The sequence below is a fragment of the Macrobrachium nipponense genome, chromosome 43, assembly GCF_015104395.2.
Source record: "Macrobrachium nipponense isolate FS-2020 chromosome 43, ASM1510439v2, whole genome shotgun sequence".
In the NCBI taxonomy this organism is placed as follows: Eukaryota; Metazoa; Arthropoda; class Malacostraca; order Decapoda; family Palaemonidae; genus Macrobrachium; species Macrobrachium nipponense.
In genome coordinates, this window is record NC_061104.1 from 20,017,600 (window position 1) to 20,037,599 (window position 20,000).

A 20,000-nucleotide genomic window follows, 5' to 3' on the forward strand; every position below is an offset into this window, starting at 1 on the left:
CACACACACACACACACACACACATACAGGACAATTCTAATTCTAACGAAAAAATGACGTGGTCTGTATGAAATAAAAACATAAGCTATGTTTGTAAAACTTAGTTCATATGTATGACTTCAGACCAAAAGCATAAAACATTAATCTCATATTAACTAAAATGGGGACAATGGTTTAAAAATATTGTAGTGTCCGGATATAAAGTCTGGGCAAGGAAGGGAAAAAAAGAATAATTTGTAGGAATTAAATAACAGTTAGGTGTAGGAATTAAACAAACTGGAGGGAGGAATTTCAAAATGGCAAGGTTCAGCAAAAGTATTTAAAGTAACGGTGAAAAAGCGAGAGAGAGAGAGGAGAGAGAGAGAGAGAGAGAGAGAGAGAGAGAGAGAGAGAGAGAGAGCGCCTAGCAGTGGGAAAGTTACCTTATTTCTGACAAATCTGGAATTCGGAAAGAATATTTTCAGAGGACTAAAGGAAGAAACCCAGTGAAAATATGCACCACGGGGCAAGAATAAAACAATTTTAAGAGAGAGAGAGAGAGAGAGAGAGAGAGAGAGAGAGAGAGAGAGAGAGAGAAATACGGTTCTGGAATGAGAGCAGGGAGAGAAATAGAGGATGATTCAGAGTACGATGAGGCTGGTGAATGGTGGAGAATTTAATTAAAGGTAGGAAAATACCCTGGCATTTTATTTTCATTTCGGTTTTCTTTAGTCGGTTTTGATTTTAGAGTATTACTAGTACTTCTGTCCTACATGTATGTAATTATGTATTTATGCAATAAACTGGCCTATATGCATTTAGTTCAATTAGAACCAGCCATTAGAATGAAAGATAAAACCTCGAGAATAAAAACGGGATTACTTAGTTTATGGTTATTAGTGAAGTCCCAAAGGATAGAAGGGTCTTTTGTAAATGTCATGATGAATTAAATAGGCCGGATTGTTGTTAATTACTAAGGGAATAGTTTGGAAACAATAAGTTATTTCTCTCTCTCTCTCTCTCTCTCTCTCTCTCTCTCTCTCTCTCTCTCTCTATATATATATATATATTATATATATATATATATATATATATATTATATATATATATATGGTATATATGTGTGTGTGTGTCTGTGTGTGTGTATGTATATGTTTATATAAGACAGAGAACAAAGCATTCAATTTCACGTACCCTACGGATGACATCCCGTCAATATCGTCACCCACTGAAAAACGCTCATATGCAGAGGTACTGGTCTAGCCCTGATGGCCATTGGTCACTTGTCAAATAAAATATCCCAGTCGTTGTCCAATATTTCTGTCGGTGAAACGGCAAAAATTTCCTTTCTGTAAAGGTCGGCTGATTTTTTTTTCTTTCGCATCATTTTTGTCACGAGTTTGCACCCTGAGTCTGCAGAAGGAATATTAGAGGTTTATAGTAAGATTGATAACGTCATGAGGACTATTCTTCTAAAGAGTTTTTGTGAATTGTTCATATTATTTGTACTTACAGACATTTATGCATACTTCCATTGTGAATAAAAAAAAAAAAAAAAAAGAGTTAACATTCGTGAATTGTTGGCTTCCCCAAAAATATTGTATTTAAGAGTCTCAGCTGAATTGTTGGCTCCTCCCCCAAAAATATTGTATTTCTATTTGCATAACATGACGTTTATACTTATCCAAGTATTAATCATTATCATTATTATGCTTTCACATAATTAACTTCGACTTCCTGTGATTCTGAAAAGTTTTCTTTTTTTTCTTTGCTAATGTACTAGGTGTAAGCCATGAAGTCCTCCTTTATTAGTGACGTTATCCATTCTTATCATTTCACAGCTTTCATCCTATTCAAAGTTTACTGTATCAAGTTCACTAACTCAAGAGTCAACCTACCAGATGAGTTTCGTAACACCTGTCTTTGTGTTTCTCAAATCACTTAATCTAACTTGTATTTTCCAACAGGTAGGTTGAGCTCTTGAGTTAGTAAACTTGATACAGTAATCTTTGGATAGGATGAAACCTGTGAAATGATAAGAATGGATACCGTCACTAATAAAGGAGGACTTCATGGCTTACACCTAGTACAACAGCAAAAAAAAAAAAAAAAAAAAAAAAAAAAAAAAAAAAAAAAAACTTTTCAGAATCACAGGAAGTCGAAGTTAATTGCGTGAAAGCATACTAATGATTAATACTGGGTTAAGCTTAAACGTCATGTTATGCAAATAGAAAACCAATATTTCGGGGAGGGGGTGGCGGCCAACAATTCAGAGGGACTCTTAAAGCTTTTTTTTAAATGTATGTAAAACTTAAGACCGAAAGCATAAAAAATTAACTAAAATGGGAGCAATGGTTTAAAAATATTATAGTGTCCGGCTACAAAGTCTGGGCAACGAAGGGAAAAAAGAATAATTTGTAAGAATTAAGCAACAATTAGTTATTTAATTCCTACTATATATAATATATATATATATAGTATATATTAAATATATATATAATATATATATATATATCATAGATTTAATAATCACTTTAGCACGTGATTCGTTTTTCACACTATCCACAGTTTTTGAAAAATAAGAGACAGGGTGTAGGTCCTGACCGGTTTCGGCTTTATTTTCAAGCCATTGACAAAGGACTGATACATAGTATTAGAATTCACAAGTATATATACTATAAAGACAGTACTGACGAACATACAACAACCGCACCTTTTTGAGGACCTGCAGATCCACCCACAGGCAGGTGTCAGGTAGGAGTGGCTTTCAAAAATCATTTGGCTAAAATTTAAAATAATTCTCAGGTGTGGACTTGTACCCTAAGCGGTAGTATCCCTTGAGAATTTATTGTAAAATTTTAGCCAAATGAAATTGATTTTTGAAAGCCACTCCTCCCTTGACACCTGACTGTGGGTGGATCTGCAGTCTCAAACGGTTGTGTGTATGTTCGTCAGTACTGTCTTTATAGTATATATACTTGTGAATTCCTAAATACTATGCTATCAGTCCTTTGTCAATGGCTTGAAAATAAAGCTGAAACCGTCAGGACCTACACCCTGTCTCTTATTTTTCACCCTGTGGATATGTGCGATATATATATATATATATATATAATATATAATATATAATATATATATATATATATATATTATATATATATATATACATATATATCTACACACACACACACATATATATATACACACACACACACATATATATATATATTATATATATATATATATATATTATATATATGTATGATGTATGTATGCATGTATGTATATATATATATATATATATATATATATATATATATATATATATATATATGTATGTATGTGTGTGTGTGTGTGTATGTATGTATGTATGTATGTATGTATTGTGCATTTCAGTGTTTTATCTTTCTTTTTGCATTTTGCAATGTAGTGGTTTACTTAACTTTGTGTATCGGACATTTTAGCATTTTACTTGTCTTCTGACTTTTAACTGACTTTTACTTTATTTCGTCAAACGTTACAATATATGTTTATTTTTTTTGGTAGAAATCCTAGACAAATGTCATGCTGTTTAATATTGGAACACATCGAAACCAAAGTAACTTTCACGAAATTATTCAGATTTACAAGAGATTGACAGATTCAAAACCTTTGCCGAAAAAAAAAAGAATAGCACCCTAAGAAGTATAAATTGACTAACGTGACTCAAGCTAATAAGTCGGAACAATGGAATAAAACAATACCCCTAAAACTTAAGTCAGTGTATCAAGTAATTATTATTATTATTATTATTATTATTATTATTAATATTATTAATAAAGGCTTTTTTGGGAAGCCATTCTTCATCGCGCTGTCCCCATAAGCTGAAAAAAATTTAGACAGAAAAAAAAAAAAAGATTTTTCGATTGTCCTTCCACTAAGTCTAATTATACTGAATAATAAACAAGATAGATCGATTCTCATTGGCTGAAGATTCTTTATTAAGGTAACCGGTTGCAGAATGTCAACACTAGCTATTACTGAAAAGGCTATTTACCTCATTACTTATTAATAAAAAGCGGTGCTGATGATTACTTTATTATTGTAAACGTGTCGTGAAATGTATGCAATAGAATAATGTAAACAAAAGTTTTAACAAATTATTCGTAATAGGAGTCTGCGTCAAGCTGACATAAACTGCCTTCTCTCTAACACTTATGTTAATGGTATAAAATTTATTTCAGACTTCACAAAGGAACGTATGTTTTAGAAACCCGTAAACAATCCAAGTTGTTTCAAGTGTTCGTGAAAGCACCTTTCGGTCAAATCGCGTTTCGCAGAATATATCAATACAAATAATGTTTTTAAGAAAACTCAGTCTAATAAAGATTTGACCAGCAATGCGTGTAATACGCGCCAAAAGAAGTCAGGGATAAACAAACGTTTTGCTTTTGACACTGTAGCGTTTATCTGAAGGATTTTCAATGGCTTACTTAGTCAACAGACTAGAGCAAAGGATTTTCGTCACCTCTTATCAGTGGATGATTCTTCTTGTGTAAAAATATCATCGTTGCTTTTTTTAAGTATTCATTCAGTATTCTATACAGATAAAAAGGGAAATTTATAACTGATCTCATTTGAACTTGTAATAGATTTCTAGCAATAGGCTGGAGATTAAACGAAGGATGTTTTTTACTTGAGAAATTTCACCACATCGCAATGGGAAGGAGATATATTTTTAACCAAGGGAAAGTGTTTATAACTGATCTATTTCTGATATTAAAATCGTACTCGTGGTTAAAGGCTTTACACGAACTGAAGGATAACTATATCTTTTTATATTATTTTAGAAAATAAGTTCTATAACGTGGGCGTTACATAGTAAAAGAGAAATAATAACGCTATTACTTTATTCTTCCTAGCGGGAGATTCCAGGAATCCGAAGGACGTTTTTTTCTAAAAGTCCCTTTTTCTCCCAATGAAGAGCTTTTTCCTTATGTAGTATTTGAAGATAATTTTTAATAACCAATATACGAGGACGTGGTAACAGAACAGAAACTCAATTTGAATGCTTAAATTTAGACAGTGAATGACAGATACTTTCTTAAAACTAAATACAAATTTTAATAGGCTCTCTTTTCGATGAAAAGTAATTGTTTCTAGTTACTAGACAATTCTACATTTATATCCTTCGTCTATCACTCGGTTACTGGTGAGGGAGCATTTTCCTAAATAAATTCAGTGAGGCATGCAAAAGTCCTGGTCAATTATTAGAGAGAGAGAGAGAGAGAGAGAGAGAGAGAGAGAGAGAGATTAAATCTGAGATGCAGAGAACTTGATGTTAGAGGGCATTTTCCCTCACTCTTCATAAAAGAAATGATGCAAATGATTGTAATGATCTCTTGGCCCGAAGAGAGTGACGACCCTTTTATTTTACTGCTGGGATCACCCTTCGACACCCCCCAACCCCACCCCACCCTCTAACCTCCCATTCTACCCTAACCCCCCCTCCCCCAAACCCTATATCTTAATCCATGATACTTCTAGCGCCTCAGTGGCGTGATCGGTATGGTCTTGACCTGCCACCTCGGTGGCCGTGAGTTCGAGTCTTGGCATTCCATTGAGGGGTGAGAGATGTATATTTCTGGTGATAGAAGTTCACTCTCGACGTGGCTCGGAAGTCACGTAAAGCCGTTGGTCCCGTTGCTGAATAACCACTGGTTCCATGCAACGTAAAAACACCAAACAAAGAGACATAATAGTTCTCCAACCTTTAAAGGTTTTGTGCACGTCACGTAAGCATTAATGGTATTTACACCGTTCATTTGGCCATTAGCTGCACCCACTTTTAGGTTTTTTACTTTGACTCCATTCCACTTACTTTCTTCAGTCTCGCTGTCCAGCCTCTCCAACTGCTATTTCTTTGGATTCCTGTTCTTCATCTTTATTTTCTGGATCTCTTTATCTTGCTGTTCAACCACTTCAACTCCCTCTTTTGACTTTCTTAGGCGTTGAAAAACCGAAAGTTCCCAAGTGCTTAGCTTGACTCTCTAATTCCATGAAATAAGATAAAATCAATAATCCCCTCGTTCCCCTTCCAGAAGGATAAAAGAAAAAAAACGGTATCTGGTATCTGTGAGCAGCCGTCATTCCCGTTGGAGACCCATCAAAAGATAAGTGGGAGAATACTGTGTGTTATTGCGCCAGGCTATTATATTTTTTGTCTTTATTGCTGTTGTCGACGCTTTTTGTTGATTCTGGGTTGGCGTTGTTACGACTCCACACACACGCACACACACACACACACACACGCGCGTGCTTGTGTCTTGAAGGAGGAGAGGGTTACTGACGTATTAACCGGAATGGGCAAAGCTATATTAAACTATCATTGTTCTTAACAAAATTGGACTCTTCTCAAGTGATAGAAAACCTACCTGAGATATGTTAATGTTCAGGAAATACTGAGTTAGGTCGGAAATTCCTCATTGTAAAAGTGAAGAACGTGAGACTGATAAACATTATCGACCTTGTATCTCTGATTAGCAGATAGGATCTCTTGGAGTGTGTATGACCCATATAGTGAGGTCGAGAGAGTGGAAAAGGCGTACAGTTAAGTTCCTGAGAATACCAACCAACCTAATATAGGCAAAAATGCAGGGGGCAGCGATCTTATGGCACGATGTCGAAGCGAAACAGTGTTGGAAACAAGATGATCGTCATTTATTTATTAAAGTAAAATCCTTTGATTATATTCGAGTAGCTAATTAGTGTGTGAAGAGTCTCACCAGATATGCGAACAACGCACCACAGCTGTAGACAAGTTAATTCAGACGTGGGGAAGCTTCTCATATAGGCCATGTATATGATGCATATAAATTGCTTATTAGTTGGTGAACATTACATTCAGCTTGGTAGGTGACAAACATCGACAGGCCCATAATGTAGTCCTTCCAAGACATTACTTTTCAATTCTACACAAAACATATGGAAAGATTTGAGATGGTCAATATTCAGGTCTCCGATATTATTGTAAGGGCAGGCAGGAAAATTTCAGGTCCACATAAGTGAATGATAATAAACCCATGTGTCCTGAAGGTCCAGTAGTTACGACATTGTTTTCATTAATCAGAGATCCTCTGGTTTGATTCAAAGCCCGTTTTTTTTTTTATCTATCCCACTGTGACTTAAATAACACAACAGAGAATTAATATTTGTGTTAAGTTGAAACAGAAAGACGTCATAAAAATTTCATGGGAATATCTAAACAACGAAGTTATAAGAAGGCTTAAATCGACTAAATAGACCATCTCATAGAATTAATTTCCTAAATTAAAAATATATAAAACCAATACAAAATCTAAATTATCGAGAATATAGCGTTTAATTCTAAAATGAAAAAAATGAAGAAAATTGTAATTCCTTTTTTTTTAATTAGTAGAAGGGCTAAAACTTAGTTTTTGAAAATAAAGACATATGGGAAACACGAATTAAAATGTGAACCGCACAAAAATACTTTAATTAGGGACAATCACTCCTTCCCTTTTTAACCTTTTCTTGGCAATTTAATCTTATTTACTGTTAATGCTCCATTTCTTCTCGTAATGAGCAAATTTATACTGATAAAGCTGCGGGACCTTTTTTGGACTCTGACGATAGTGCGGCCGAGTTGCCAGAGGCTGCAGGAGAACTCGAAGACACACACTGAGAAGGAAGGAGCAGGTGGTGATGATGATGATGATGTTGAGGAGGAGGGGGAGGAAGATGGAGGAAAGAATGGGAGAAAAAGGGAAAGGAAGCTAGAAGAGAACAAGGAGAGGGAACAGGATGGAAACAAGAAGTTAAGAAAATGATGATGAAAACAAAAAGGAAATGAGGGTGAACACAGAAAAAAAGGAAAATGAGGGTGAACACACACACACACACACAGAAAATGAAGGTGAACACAGAAAAGAAAAGGAAATGAAGGAGAAAAAAAGCAAATGAAGGAAAAAACAGAAAAAAAAGAAATGAAGGTGAATGCAGAAAACTGAAATGAAAGCGAAAACAGAAAATGAAAATGAAGGTGAAAATGGAAAGAGCTAATGAAATGAGGGAATCGTAAGTAACGGAAATGAAAGTGAAGACGGACGAAAACCAAATAGAAAGGGAAAAAAGAAGAGTAAGATGCAAGGAGATCTTGTCTTAACGCCTTTGAATCTAATTAAAGCGCTAAAGACGACCGAACCTTCCCGGCTTCGTCTGCTCTAATCATCACAGTTTTGTCTTTTTTCCTGTTACCAATTTCCTAGAAATCAGAGAGAATGACTTGAGGACTAAAAAGAATGATAAAAAACAGGTGTATTCTGTGTTCTGTAAACATAAATAGAAACTTACGTCTGTAGTGGTCATGAAAAATAACCATGAAGAGTAACAAACACAGGAGAATTTTGTGTTTCATAAACATAAATAGAAACTTATATACATGTGTAGTGGTCGTGGAAAATAACATTGAAGAGTAACAAAGGGCGTTGTCATGTCATTCATTCATTGTGGAGGCCTGTATATGTATCTAGCATCCATACACGCATACATAAAAGTACACGCGATCACATACGTTTCCCCGTGCGGACAGTTGGCCCTATCCATTCCCGCAAACGCTTTCCTAGGTTCACGCCACAGTTGGCATCGCTGAAAAGTTGGGTAGGAATTGGCGGGCGGAAGCATCCACTCTCCGCTGAGTTACGCTCGTTCCTCTCTTTTCCCCAAATCCTGTATCTGTCAGAATGAGGGAAATGCTTTGGGGTTCCTAAAAGCCTCAATTCCCCAAATGGGAGTCGTGCGATTCCCCAAGGGAGCGTTGGGTCGGGAGGGAGGGAGGGAGTAGTTTGGGCATTGTTTTGCCGAAATTTCAATTTATAACTGCGAGCGATATATATATTTGACGCGTAAGCAATGCGGTGCAAAAACACACTTCCCTTTCTTCCCCCGAGCGCTCGGGATGGAGGTAAAAATGGTCGGTTTGAAATATATGGTGATGGGTTTCTGTGCGCTTTTCGATTTACCTGCGTTCGGTTTCAAGGGTGTTTCTAGAGTAATAAACGCGGTTTTTATTTTCACTTGCGTATGAATAAAATACAATGCAGTGAAGGCTAATCTAATTGCTGCTATATAGTCGTTGCAAAATATGAAAATAATTTCTTTGATTTTGCCTCCACTTACCGTAATCGCATTGAATTATATCCTGAAAACTTTTGAGTATTGAGTATTATAAGGGTCGTGTCGTATACCCAATGTAGCACGAATGAACGCGTGATTGAGAATATAATAAAATCTGCGTAAGAATGCGAGTGAAAACCGGGACTTTGAACAGGTACTTTCATAGTTTATTTTGCATTTTCAAGTTCACACTGAATACAGAGGTAGTTGACAGCTTTATATACAAAATGAGAAGGGGGCCGGTGTTACACTTTCTTAATATAGGCAGCATGTTCTTTAAAAAGAAAAGACCAGGACAAAGGGTCAAGGGATAATCCAGGGTGGAGATTAGAATTCCTGATGCACGTGGCTTCAATAAACACCGTTTCCAACAGATTCCTTTTCTGGTCGTCATTGACCTTGCAGATTATCGATGACTTATCCCAGTTAATAGCATCGCCTGTCTTAAGCCAATGATCCGAAATGCTATTTTTTGTTAGACCTCTGCAAGAACATATTTGTGTTTAAACATCCTACTTTGAGTCCTTTTGATGTTTGGTTGATATAAATCTTATTACATTGTTTCTAAGAGACACTATAAACAATATTGTTTAAATTGGGCAGAATATTCTTAATTAAATTATTTCTCGTTATGTTACTATATTTAAATACAATAAATAATATCAATTGTTTATAAAATGGGCATTGTAGGGATGAAATTATGGTGGAATAGTAAATCGAAAATATTCTTAAGTCCTATGGTAACTCTGGTTGAATTACGAATGGTTAATATAAGGAATCTCCTATTTTATTGATGATTTTAAACTCTTCTAAAAATTCAGGACTATAAATTCAAAGAGCTGTATGGTACATACTGGACAATGTTGAAACCTTATTTTTTTTTATCGTGTTTAGGATAAAAATGAAGATATGAAAAATTACTCGTGGGCTCCTTATATACTTTGAAAGAAAATATTGTGAACTTTATGGATAGCACAAAATTATTAATTGTATTAAAAAAATCAGGGATATTTAATTGTTTATAAACACAGATATACATATACATATATATATATATATATATATATATATATATATATATATATATATATATATATATATATAAAATATAAATATAACTTATTCACGGAAGTTTGGAATGTGATAATCGATAAATAAAGGTATAAGCCACGAAGAAAAATAAGCAACTGAGTTTCTGCAAGATCTTTCGACTCGACGTCCTTTACTCAGCAGACAAACTGACTTACATGATATAATTACAGACTTGAATACAAATTAGTTGCCTTAGAGGATATCTTCGTTGCATATGTATGTTTAATATGTTTTGTGAATAAGTTTTTGTTTACCAAAGATCTGAATTGGTCAGCTGTCAGCCTGTATAATCTTTTAATTGTCTTGTCCCTGTGTCTGAGCAGTGGGACTAAATCTTTCTGTTTTTAAATTGTACCCATGTTTATGCTTGTTTGGAAAGGTTACTCATTCTCCCGGTGTGCCGGATTCTAGGTACTAATCTCGTTATAATCCCTGTCTGTCAGTTATACGACCTCTCCTGTACTGTAAATTCCTCATGTAAGTCAGTTTGTCTGCTGAGTAAAGGACGTTGAGTCGAAAGATCTTGCAGAAACTCCGTTGTTTATTTTTTTTTTTTTCGTGGCTTATACCTATATATATATATATATATATACATATATATATATATATATATATATATATATATTATATATATATATATATATATATATATTATAAATGGATGGTACAAGATTATTAATTGTATTCAAGAAGTCAGGGATATTTAATTGTAATCACACAGACATATACATATGTATAATGTATGTATGTATGTATGTATGTATGTATATATATATATATATGATATATATATATATATGTATGTATTATATATATATATATATATATATATATATATATATTTCTATATATATATATATATATATTTCATATATATATATAATATAGAAGTGTAGGCAAGATGATCATATTTGCACATTTTGACTTCTGGAAGGAAAACTAATAATTTAAAAAATGCTTTTGTTTATTTGTACAATAATACTTCATACATATACCTGTCTTCCATCCACATACAAAATTGTTTGGTAAAGAGGAAGTAAATGAAATGTTGGTTCAAAATTTTTTTTTCAAAATGATCAACTTGCCCCATAAGTTGGGGAAGTTGATCACCTTGATGGGGTAAGATGATCATCCAAGTGGGAGAAACTTTTCTTAATACTAATAACATAAAACATTATTTTAACACAGCAAATTATATTAAAAGTAAACAAAATGTTCACGATTTAAAAAAAAAAATATATACCAAAAAAACCGAATATTTTTCAAAAACAATAATGAATATAAAAATAAATGCAAATTTTTGGTGGTAGTTCATAATTTGTGCACTGTTTGTATCCAACAAATATTTTGGAAATAATAAATTCTTAGAGAATATGAGCTTTACTGTTGAACATATTTAGAAATAGTTTTAATATTTCAAATCCCATTTACTCAGATTGATACTGAGCACAAGCTGGTTAACTTTCGACGGGTGCCTTTGAGATATTGAGGAGTGGGTAATTTGTTTATCACATCTTCTTTTGAGAAAGTGTGACAGTCCTCTTCATCAACTACAAATGATGGCCTCCCAACACCACCAACTTGGCTTGAAACCTTTCTAAGGAAACAACCCTCATAGCCATCATTATCAATGACATAAACACGGGAAATGTAAAGTAAAGAACGAGCTTTGCCATCTACTTTAGTGATGACAAACTCACCTTCAACAATATCATCATCATTCTGTTCTCCATGAGAGCTATCTTCCAGTATTAACTGCATGTCATCAGAAGATGGCAGAGTTTTCCTGAAAAGTCTGTTGCGACATTTTGAAACATTATTTTTTTGCTGTTTTGCCTTTCATTGCTTTGACAGTTGCTATATCATTGCGAAACAGGAGTGTCTGTGAGAATCCTTGTACTACCTTTCTTTCTACCACCCTGCTGGTCCTTTTACGTGCAGCTGCTTTTGGAAATGAGAGTATATCAGGCGGAGAGACATAGCTAGTATTCCTACAAGCTAATGTACTTGGGGTAGTGGAAGTGATATTCTGGTTTATATCATCCTTCACATTTGCCTGTGGATTATCCCCAGAAGAAATATGGTTGGGGATTTCTTGTAAAATGATTTCACTAGAGTTTTTGTCATGTGACTGGACTTTCGGAACATCTGGTGAGATGCTGGAAGTATCTGGTCTATTCGTAACAATATATGGAGCAACTTCAAGGTCTGTGAACAAGTTACGATTGAATGGAAAAATGTCAGTCTTTTCGAAACCTGATGTGATATTAGAAATTGTCATTGCAATGGATTGAGCTTCTTTTACAAAGTGAGGTATTTCATTAATGGAGACTGTTCTCCCTGGATGTTTTGCATCCATGCACCCATGGATAGAGAATATGCCTTCTTGAAGGGCCCATAGATTGTCTTGTCTAACGGCTGTAATTTGTGGGATGTATGAGGTGTGATGGTTAGCAAAATTATGCTATTTCCTTTAGCAAAATCAATAGCTTCAAGACTGATGTGAGTTTCATGGTTATCCAAAAGTACGAGAACTGGTTTTTCTTTTGTGCAGCGTGTTTTTCACAAGATGTAACAGAAACTTTGGGAAGATCTGTTCTGTTATCCAACCAGACTCATTTGCAGCTGCTACAAAGCCATGTGGTGCCATATTCAGCAAGTGATCTCTGACATGCACATGTGGAAAGATAAACATAGGAGGTATGACATTCCCAGCTGCACTGACCACATATACCAGGGTAACTAGCACCCCACGCTCTGCTGAGGTGATATGCCCAAGCTGTTTTCGTCCTCTTTAGGTGACAACCCTTCCAGAGGATTGGACTGTGTGAAACCCTGTTTCATCCAAATTGTAGATATCCTGAGGTTGGAATTTGTGTTTGTCCACAACCTTAGCCAGATTATCATAAAACTGATTCACAACATGAGAACTGAAAGCTGTTGCAAAGAATCTCTTCAACGTCATTCAACTAATTTTATAGTCACGTACAACTGTTTTAAAGTTTCCACCTTTGGCACAGGCTTGTGCAGCCTTCACTAGGACATCTTGAGGTGTAGATGCTCTATTGTTTTCCTAGTGTATGTACGGGGCATTTTGACCTAAAAGAAAAGTATAAAATTATGTATATAAAACTTATATATGTTAAATAAATACATAGAATGTCATACTATAATAGTAGGCCCAATTTAAGTTTAAAATGAATATATAGTTTAATATCTTATAATCCTCATATAACGCATTTATTATACATAATTAATGTCTGAAAAGTTTTGAGAATGATGCATTAATATTGGGGTAAGATGATCACTCTGATCAACCTACCCCACCTGCAAGTGATCATCGTACCCCATTGCCACCATTTTCATTAAGATGATCAAGATGACATGTAAACAAAGTAATATTAAAAAACTGAAGGAGGGTAATATTAGACAAAGGTTTAAAGGTGCATGGAACTAATAAAATCAAACTTACCTCTGGTATGTAAAGAAAAAGGTGAAATGGCCTGCTGTTCCGAATTTTTACTCTGGGAGTCAAAATTAAGTTTTTATTTGATAATCCACAAACATGCTTCTTGAGCACATCACGTTTCTTACAGAATACTGTTAGTGTATAAAGGAACTAGTAGGTGGCAGCACAAGTCAATCTCTTCTTTGCTTCTTACAGGAGAAGGGGTGATCATCTTACCCACCTGATCATCTTACCCCACTCTCCCCTATATATATATGTATATATATACATATATATATATATATATATATATATATATATATATATATATATATATATATGTATGTGTGTGTGTATGTATGTATCATATATTTATAAAGAGGAAATACAGCAAAAACCAAGGAGTACATTCGCACTATCCCCAAAGCCCCGTGAAAGCAGAATGAGGCAGCAAGAACAAGAGCGAAAGAAACATAAAACTCTCGGTGATAATTTCACTTACTATGCAGCGGTCACCTTTAACACTGCTATGAGGTCATTTATATGTATTGCGCGGCCCTGTCATGATGTAAGTTTGCTCTAAGTCTCATTCTGGCAACCCGTGCAACAATGTAGAGACACGAGTGGAATGCCAGGTCACGGTTTCTAATATAATTTCCCTCGACTTGTTCCTTCTCTTGTGGCGGTACTACCCCAGGGACACACTGTCCCCGGCGGGGGGCTGGGATCGTTGACCTCCGGTGATACATGCAGTCGGCTCTTTTTGATGTTAACAACTTGTTTGAGAGAAAGAGAGAGAGAGAGACAGAGAGAAAGAGATGGGAAGGCAGAGATAAAGATAAAGAACTGTGTACTTATATGGTATTTTTCTTAATTGTAAAGGATGCTTTTCTATTTCATGAGAGACAGAGACAAATAAAGAGTTTCTGACTGACAAAGGGAATTAAATAAGCAAGCTTGTTTAAGTTAACTTCAAATACCAATTTACATTTTTAAATGGTCATAATGCAGCAAGTCTCTCTCTCTCTCTCTCTCTCTCTCTCTCTCTCTCTCTCTCTCTCTCTCTCTCTCTCTCTCTCTCAAAATTGTATTGAAATCATTTTAGTGGCGAAGAAAACTTGTGAACAAAATATATGCAATTATGTAAAATTATTCTATATCTGAAAATCTATATATATATATATATATATATATATATATATATATATATATATATATATATATATATATATATATATATATATATATATTATATTACTAAATAAATCTTCAGCCTTTATTTCCAAGTTTTAAATCTATATTGATGAATAAAAATTTAGTGTCATCAATATAGAATGTTTTTATTCTTTTTTTTTCTATTTCTCATATGTCATAAATTCTTATTTGACTTTTCTACGTAGGCCTTTAATATACTGGGAAAATCAATAAGTACATCTAATACTTAATCTTCAGAATTGAAAAATACATATACTTTACTTTGACTTAGAAATACTACGAAATCTATACTAACCTATATAAAATGGAAAATCGTATCATTTCCTCTTGCAAGACTAGTAAGGGAATTGGGTAAACTCTGCGGAGAGAGAGAGAGAGAGATCCTAGAACCCATGGGCCGCATTTTCTTTAAAACCTGCCAAACAAATGCTATGAGAAGAAAAGTCCAATGGAAAAGTTTTTCAATCGCGTTAGTGTCTTCCTCTTAGAGGGAAAATGTAAAGCTCCAAAAGCACTTCCGTTTGGCTCTTGCTTTTCTACTGCCCTTCATGCCTCCCCCCACCACATTTCCCATACCCCATTCCTAACCACCCCTGCCAGTTACCCTACCCACCCACCCCCATTTAAAACTGTCGAGTAGAACTTAATGAACAAAGTTTTCGAGAGATCTCACGACATCTTAAAGAGCTTCCCAATTAGTGTTTACTAGTTTAAGTATGCGGAGGAAGTAGATAGCTTCTAACTTGTTGGGATCTTTACTAGTGAAGTTTTTTTTTAAGTACAATTCTTTTTAAGGTTCGGCATTTGTACTTTTTAGTCTTTTACGAAGAACAAAGTTCACACTTCACCGTTAATGAGGTTTCAAGTGCTCAAGTACTGGCGGACAAAAATTGAAAAAAAGAAAAACAATCAGAATTTAAGCGACTGACTACAAGAAAATTCTTTATTTAAGTAGTCCAAATTAAAAAAATATAAATATTTAAGTAGTCTAACTAGGGTGATAACGCTCCCTTTATGTGAAGATTTCGCGCATATAAGAGAGAGAGAGAGAGAGAGAGAGAGAGAGAGAGAGAGAGAGAGAGAGAGAATTGATTTTTTGGTCTCAAGTGGCCATATCAAAAGAACATTACGAATAACCATGTCGGTCAGAAGCGCTATCACAAGGCACGGAAATTTTTAATGTTTTAAAGGCCACACAGGTTTATGTGATGCACTTACTCAAATATATATATACATGTATATATATATATATATATATATATTATATATATATATATATATATATATATATATATATATATATATATATATATATATATACGAAGAAATTAGAGGGATTGGGTCATATAAATCTACGGAGCCCTTAGGCAATTGAAAATTTCCGTGTTGTTTGTAAGTTAGACAGGAGAGGATTAGAAGAAAGCGGTATTATAAAATCGTCGCAGCTGCGCTATAGAATAATTGTCAGGAGGGGGTGGAAAGTTATATGGAAAAAAAGAGAACATGATCGGTCGTTCAGAAAAAGGAATGAAAGGGTTTGCAGCCAGGGGCCGACGGCAGTTCCCTGGGAAAACCGAGGCAGTCGCTGTTGACAAGATCGAGCCATCTCGTCTTCTGGCCCAACAAGTACTATTCTAGTCGTATGGAGCCTTGGGAGGACCATGAGAGTAAATAATTTGAGGACTTTCAGCGGATACCAAAAAAAGGTTATATAACATCAAAACCTATTTTAACACACATACACGCACACAAATATATATCCACATACATACACACATATACACACACACACACACAAATATATATATATATATATATATATCTATATATATATATATATATATATATATACATATATAGTATAGAATATATATTATAATATCTATATATATTTATGGTATATATATGATATATATATATATATTTATATATATATATATGTATATATATAGATATATATATCTATATATATATATATATATAGTATATATATATATATATATATATATAATATATAATCTATATATGTATATATCACGTAATTATTTATTTTGTATTTTTATTGACTTATTAGAAAGTGGATCTCTAAACATATATATTATCAGTTGATTAAAATGGCAGATTTTATAAGACGTTTCTAGTATATAACAAAAATTATGAATTTAATTGCTGTATATTCATGCTAATGTGCACTTAGAATTATGTAAAAAAAAAGTTGAATGAAATTAGTGCAACTATGAACCACAGTTGTTAAAGAGGAAAGCATGCAGAGGTCTAGGAACCAATACTGGAAAAACAATATTAATACTTTCCTATCTTTCCCATCCATTTTTCCTAAATATTCCCCTATGTAGCCAAACTTCCACTACCCCAGGGGCTTTCTGATCACCCCCGGGGCTCTGAGGTCTCCTTTCTATACGCACCCTACGGTGCAAACCCTTCCCCCGAAATTTATGTTATGTTGCAGTCTTTGCTGGAATTGTTGAAGGCTCCTGTAGCTTTCCCTTCCTGGAGAGAGAGAGAGAGAGAGAGAGAGAGAGAGAGAGAGAGAGAGAGAGAGAGAGAGAGAGAGAGGTTGGGCATCCTAGCCACAAGGGTAACCGAGTTAAAGCTCACTAAAGTTTTCACAGGTTTTTGACACTTGATTGAAACACTTCTACTTCCACAGATTTTCGTCAAAATCACTTCTCCCAGCTGAATGTTAGGAATATCGTTAGAGCTAATATCAAGAAAAAAAAGAAAAAAGATTGGACATCTAAGCCCTAAGGACACCTGAGATAATGCATGCTGAAGACCGCCAATGCTGTTGACAGGGTTTTGATATTTCAACTAAAACGTCATACCTTTGGTGGGGTTTTAATTTCTCCTAACGCTTTAGAAAAATATTTCTTCAGCCTAGCCCCAAGAACAACTGCGTTATGATAACTCAAAACTTTTTTTAAAGGATTTTAATGCTTTATCAAACTTATTCTACCTTTCACAGTTTTCATAACAAATTCATATCTGTTGCTGCATGTTTGGAATCTTGTCAAAGGCGAGTATTCCCCCCTTCTCTTTAAGTTGTCTATTAATTTATGCATAAATCGATGTTATAATGTGAGTTTTAAACTAAACGTTTTAGATAATTGCTTCTTGGAAAATGCAACGATAGCAAGTGTCATGAAACATTAGCATAGTAATCTGTAGTATAATGATGTCTTTCCGTTGGCCTTCGAGGCTATATTTTATTGTGCATATGTTTGTCCCCTGCCATCCTAACTCACTCTGTCTGACAATCTTTTCTGTTCCTCTCCTTTTATGTCTGTTTCTTCTGTCCCATTTGGTCCTCTGGGAGAAAATGTCGAGTGATTTTTGGTCCTCGCCGGAAAGAGCGAAAAGAAAAAAAAGAAAAAAAAACAGGGCTGGAAAGGAAAAAGCCAAGAGGAAAAGTAAAAAGCGTGAAAAAGTGAGAAAAAGGTCGGGAATAACGCTGGATTGCTGACAAACTGGCTGCGCAAACGCTCCGCCAGATAAAAATGGGGAGGAGAGAATGTGTGTTGCCCTGTCACTCCGATTGTTTGGCTGGGAGGCTGGAGTTTGCTTCGTCCTTCAAAATGGCTTTCTTTCATCCTCCAATCTTCATCCAGTTTTCTCCCCAAATTTAGAACTGTTTCATACCCTGTCTTTTTACAATTTTCTTTCCGTTAACTTCGATAAGATGGGTATTTATTTTCCCACCTCGTTTTGTGCGTTTATTATTGCGCTGAAGGTTATCTGTGTATTTTTACTGAAACGTTGCCAAAGTGGAAGAGATATGAATGTAACTTTGACTTATACCGGACCTTTTGGTTCGTAGATTTCTCAACCTTGGCGGTTGTTTAGTATGGTCCCTTGCATCTCCATATTCAAAGACGTACCTTTCATGTAAACGGAAGAGCGGTAAAAAAAAATCAACGGAGTGGATACACCCACTTACGTCTTTATATCCCCAGGATGCCTCCTCCCACCTTCAAAGACAAAGATAAAAGAGATGAAAAGGCGCCAGCCAACCGGTGGCTCTTACCAAGCTGCCCGAGGGTCATTGAAAAGAGTTGTTGACCCAAAAGGAATGGTTGGGTTGAAGGTGTTGGTTTCGCACCCACAAAAGGGGAATGCAAATTGACATCAATGCTTCCATCTACTTCGAAGACTTGGGAAAAGAATACAAGACCCTCATCAACAGAGCTCGAGGTTTATTTTCAGCCTCCTGGGAGGTTTGGGCCTCTGAGGCGGAAGTAGTACTCGTCCCTCTTCTGGATTATTTGATCAGGGCACTTGTACAGGCCTTTTTATACAAAGATGCTACCCTATGTATGTGTTGTGTTATTTCGAACAAGAACACGTGTGTTATTGTGAGCGTATGTATAAATGTTGCACATAAACAATCTAATATAAAATATAGTTTTAAAGCGATGGTAAATTAATTCTAGTATTATTACAGAATTTCAAGAAGTGTGGAGACTTACAAACCTGGACACTTCTCTATTAATTTTTCTACAGAGGACTACACTTTATTTGAAGATAAATTCATTAATGCATGATAATGGGAATGACAAACACCCATGACCGAAAACTTGATGAGAGTTGTAATTATCTCTGCTACTGTTGTCTTGAATAGTTAATATAATTTGAAGTTCAGGACCTTCCCTTCGTGATTCACTTCATGAGGGATAAGAGTAGATTTAATTATGAATTTTTGAGGGGTTTCAAATTGCTCAAAGTATAGAGAATAGTTGAATCACAGCATCAGCCACCGTTTATATGTATTTTTCCTGCTACTTAATCTCATATTTCGTATACACAGACATATGCATACGTTTTTAAGCAAACCCCAGTCTAGACCCGTTCCGTGCAAGGTCTTTTAAATATACTCCGAGTATATTTAAAGGACCTTGGCTCCGTGAAGAATCCATAGTACGTCAATGGATCTAAGAGGTAAAATACTTTAAAAGGTTTAAAGTAGCCCAAGGCCCCTCTACACCCAAGCTAAGACCAGGCTGCTGATGCCTGAAAACTTCTATATGAGTTTATACAGAAACAAAAAATCGTTGACAACTCTTTGAGGAAATTTTTT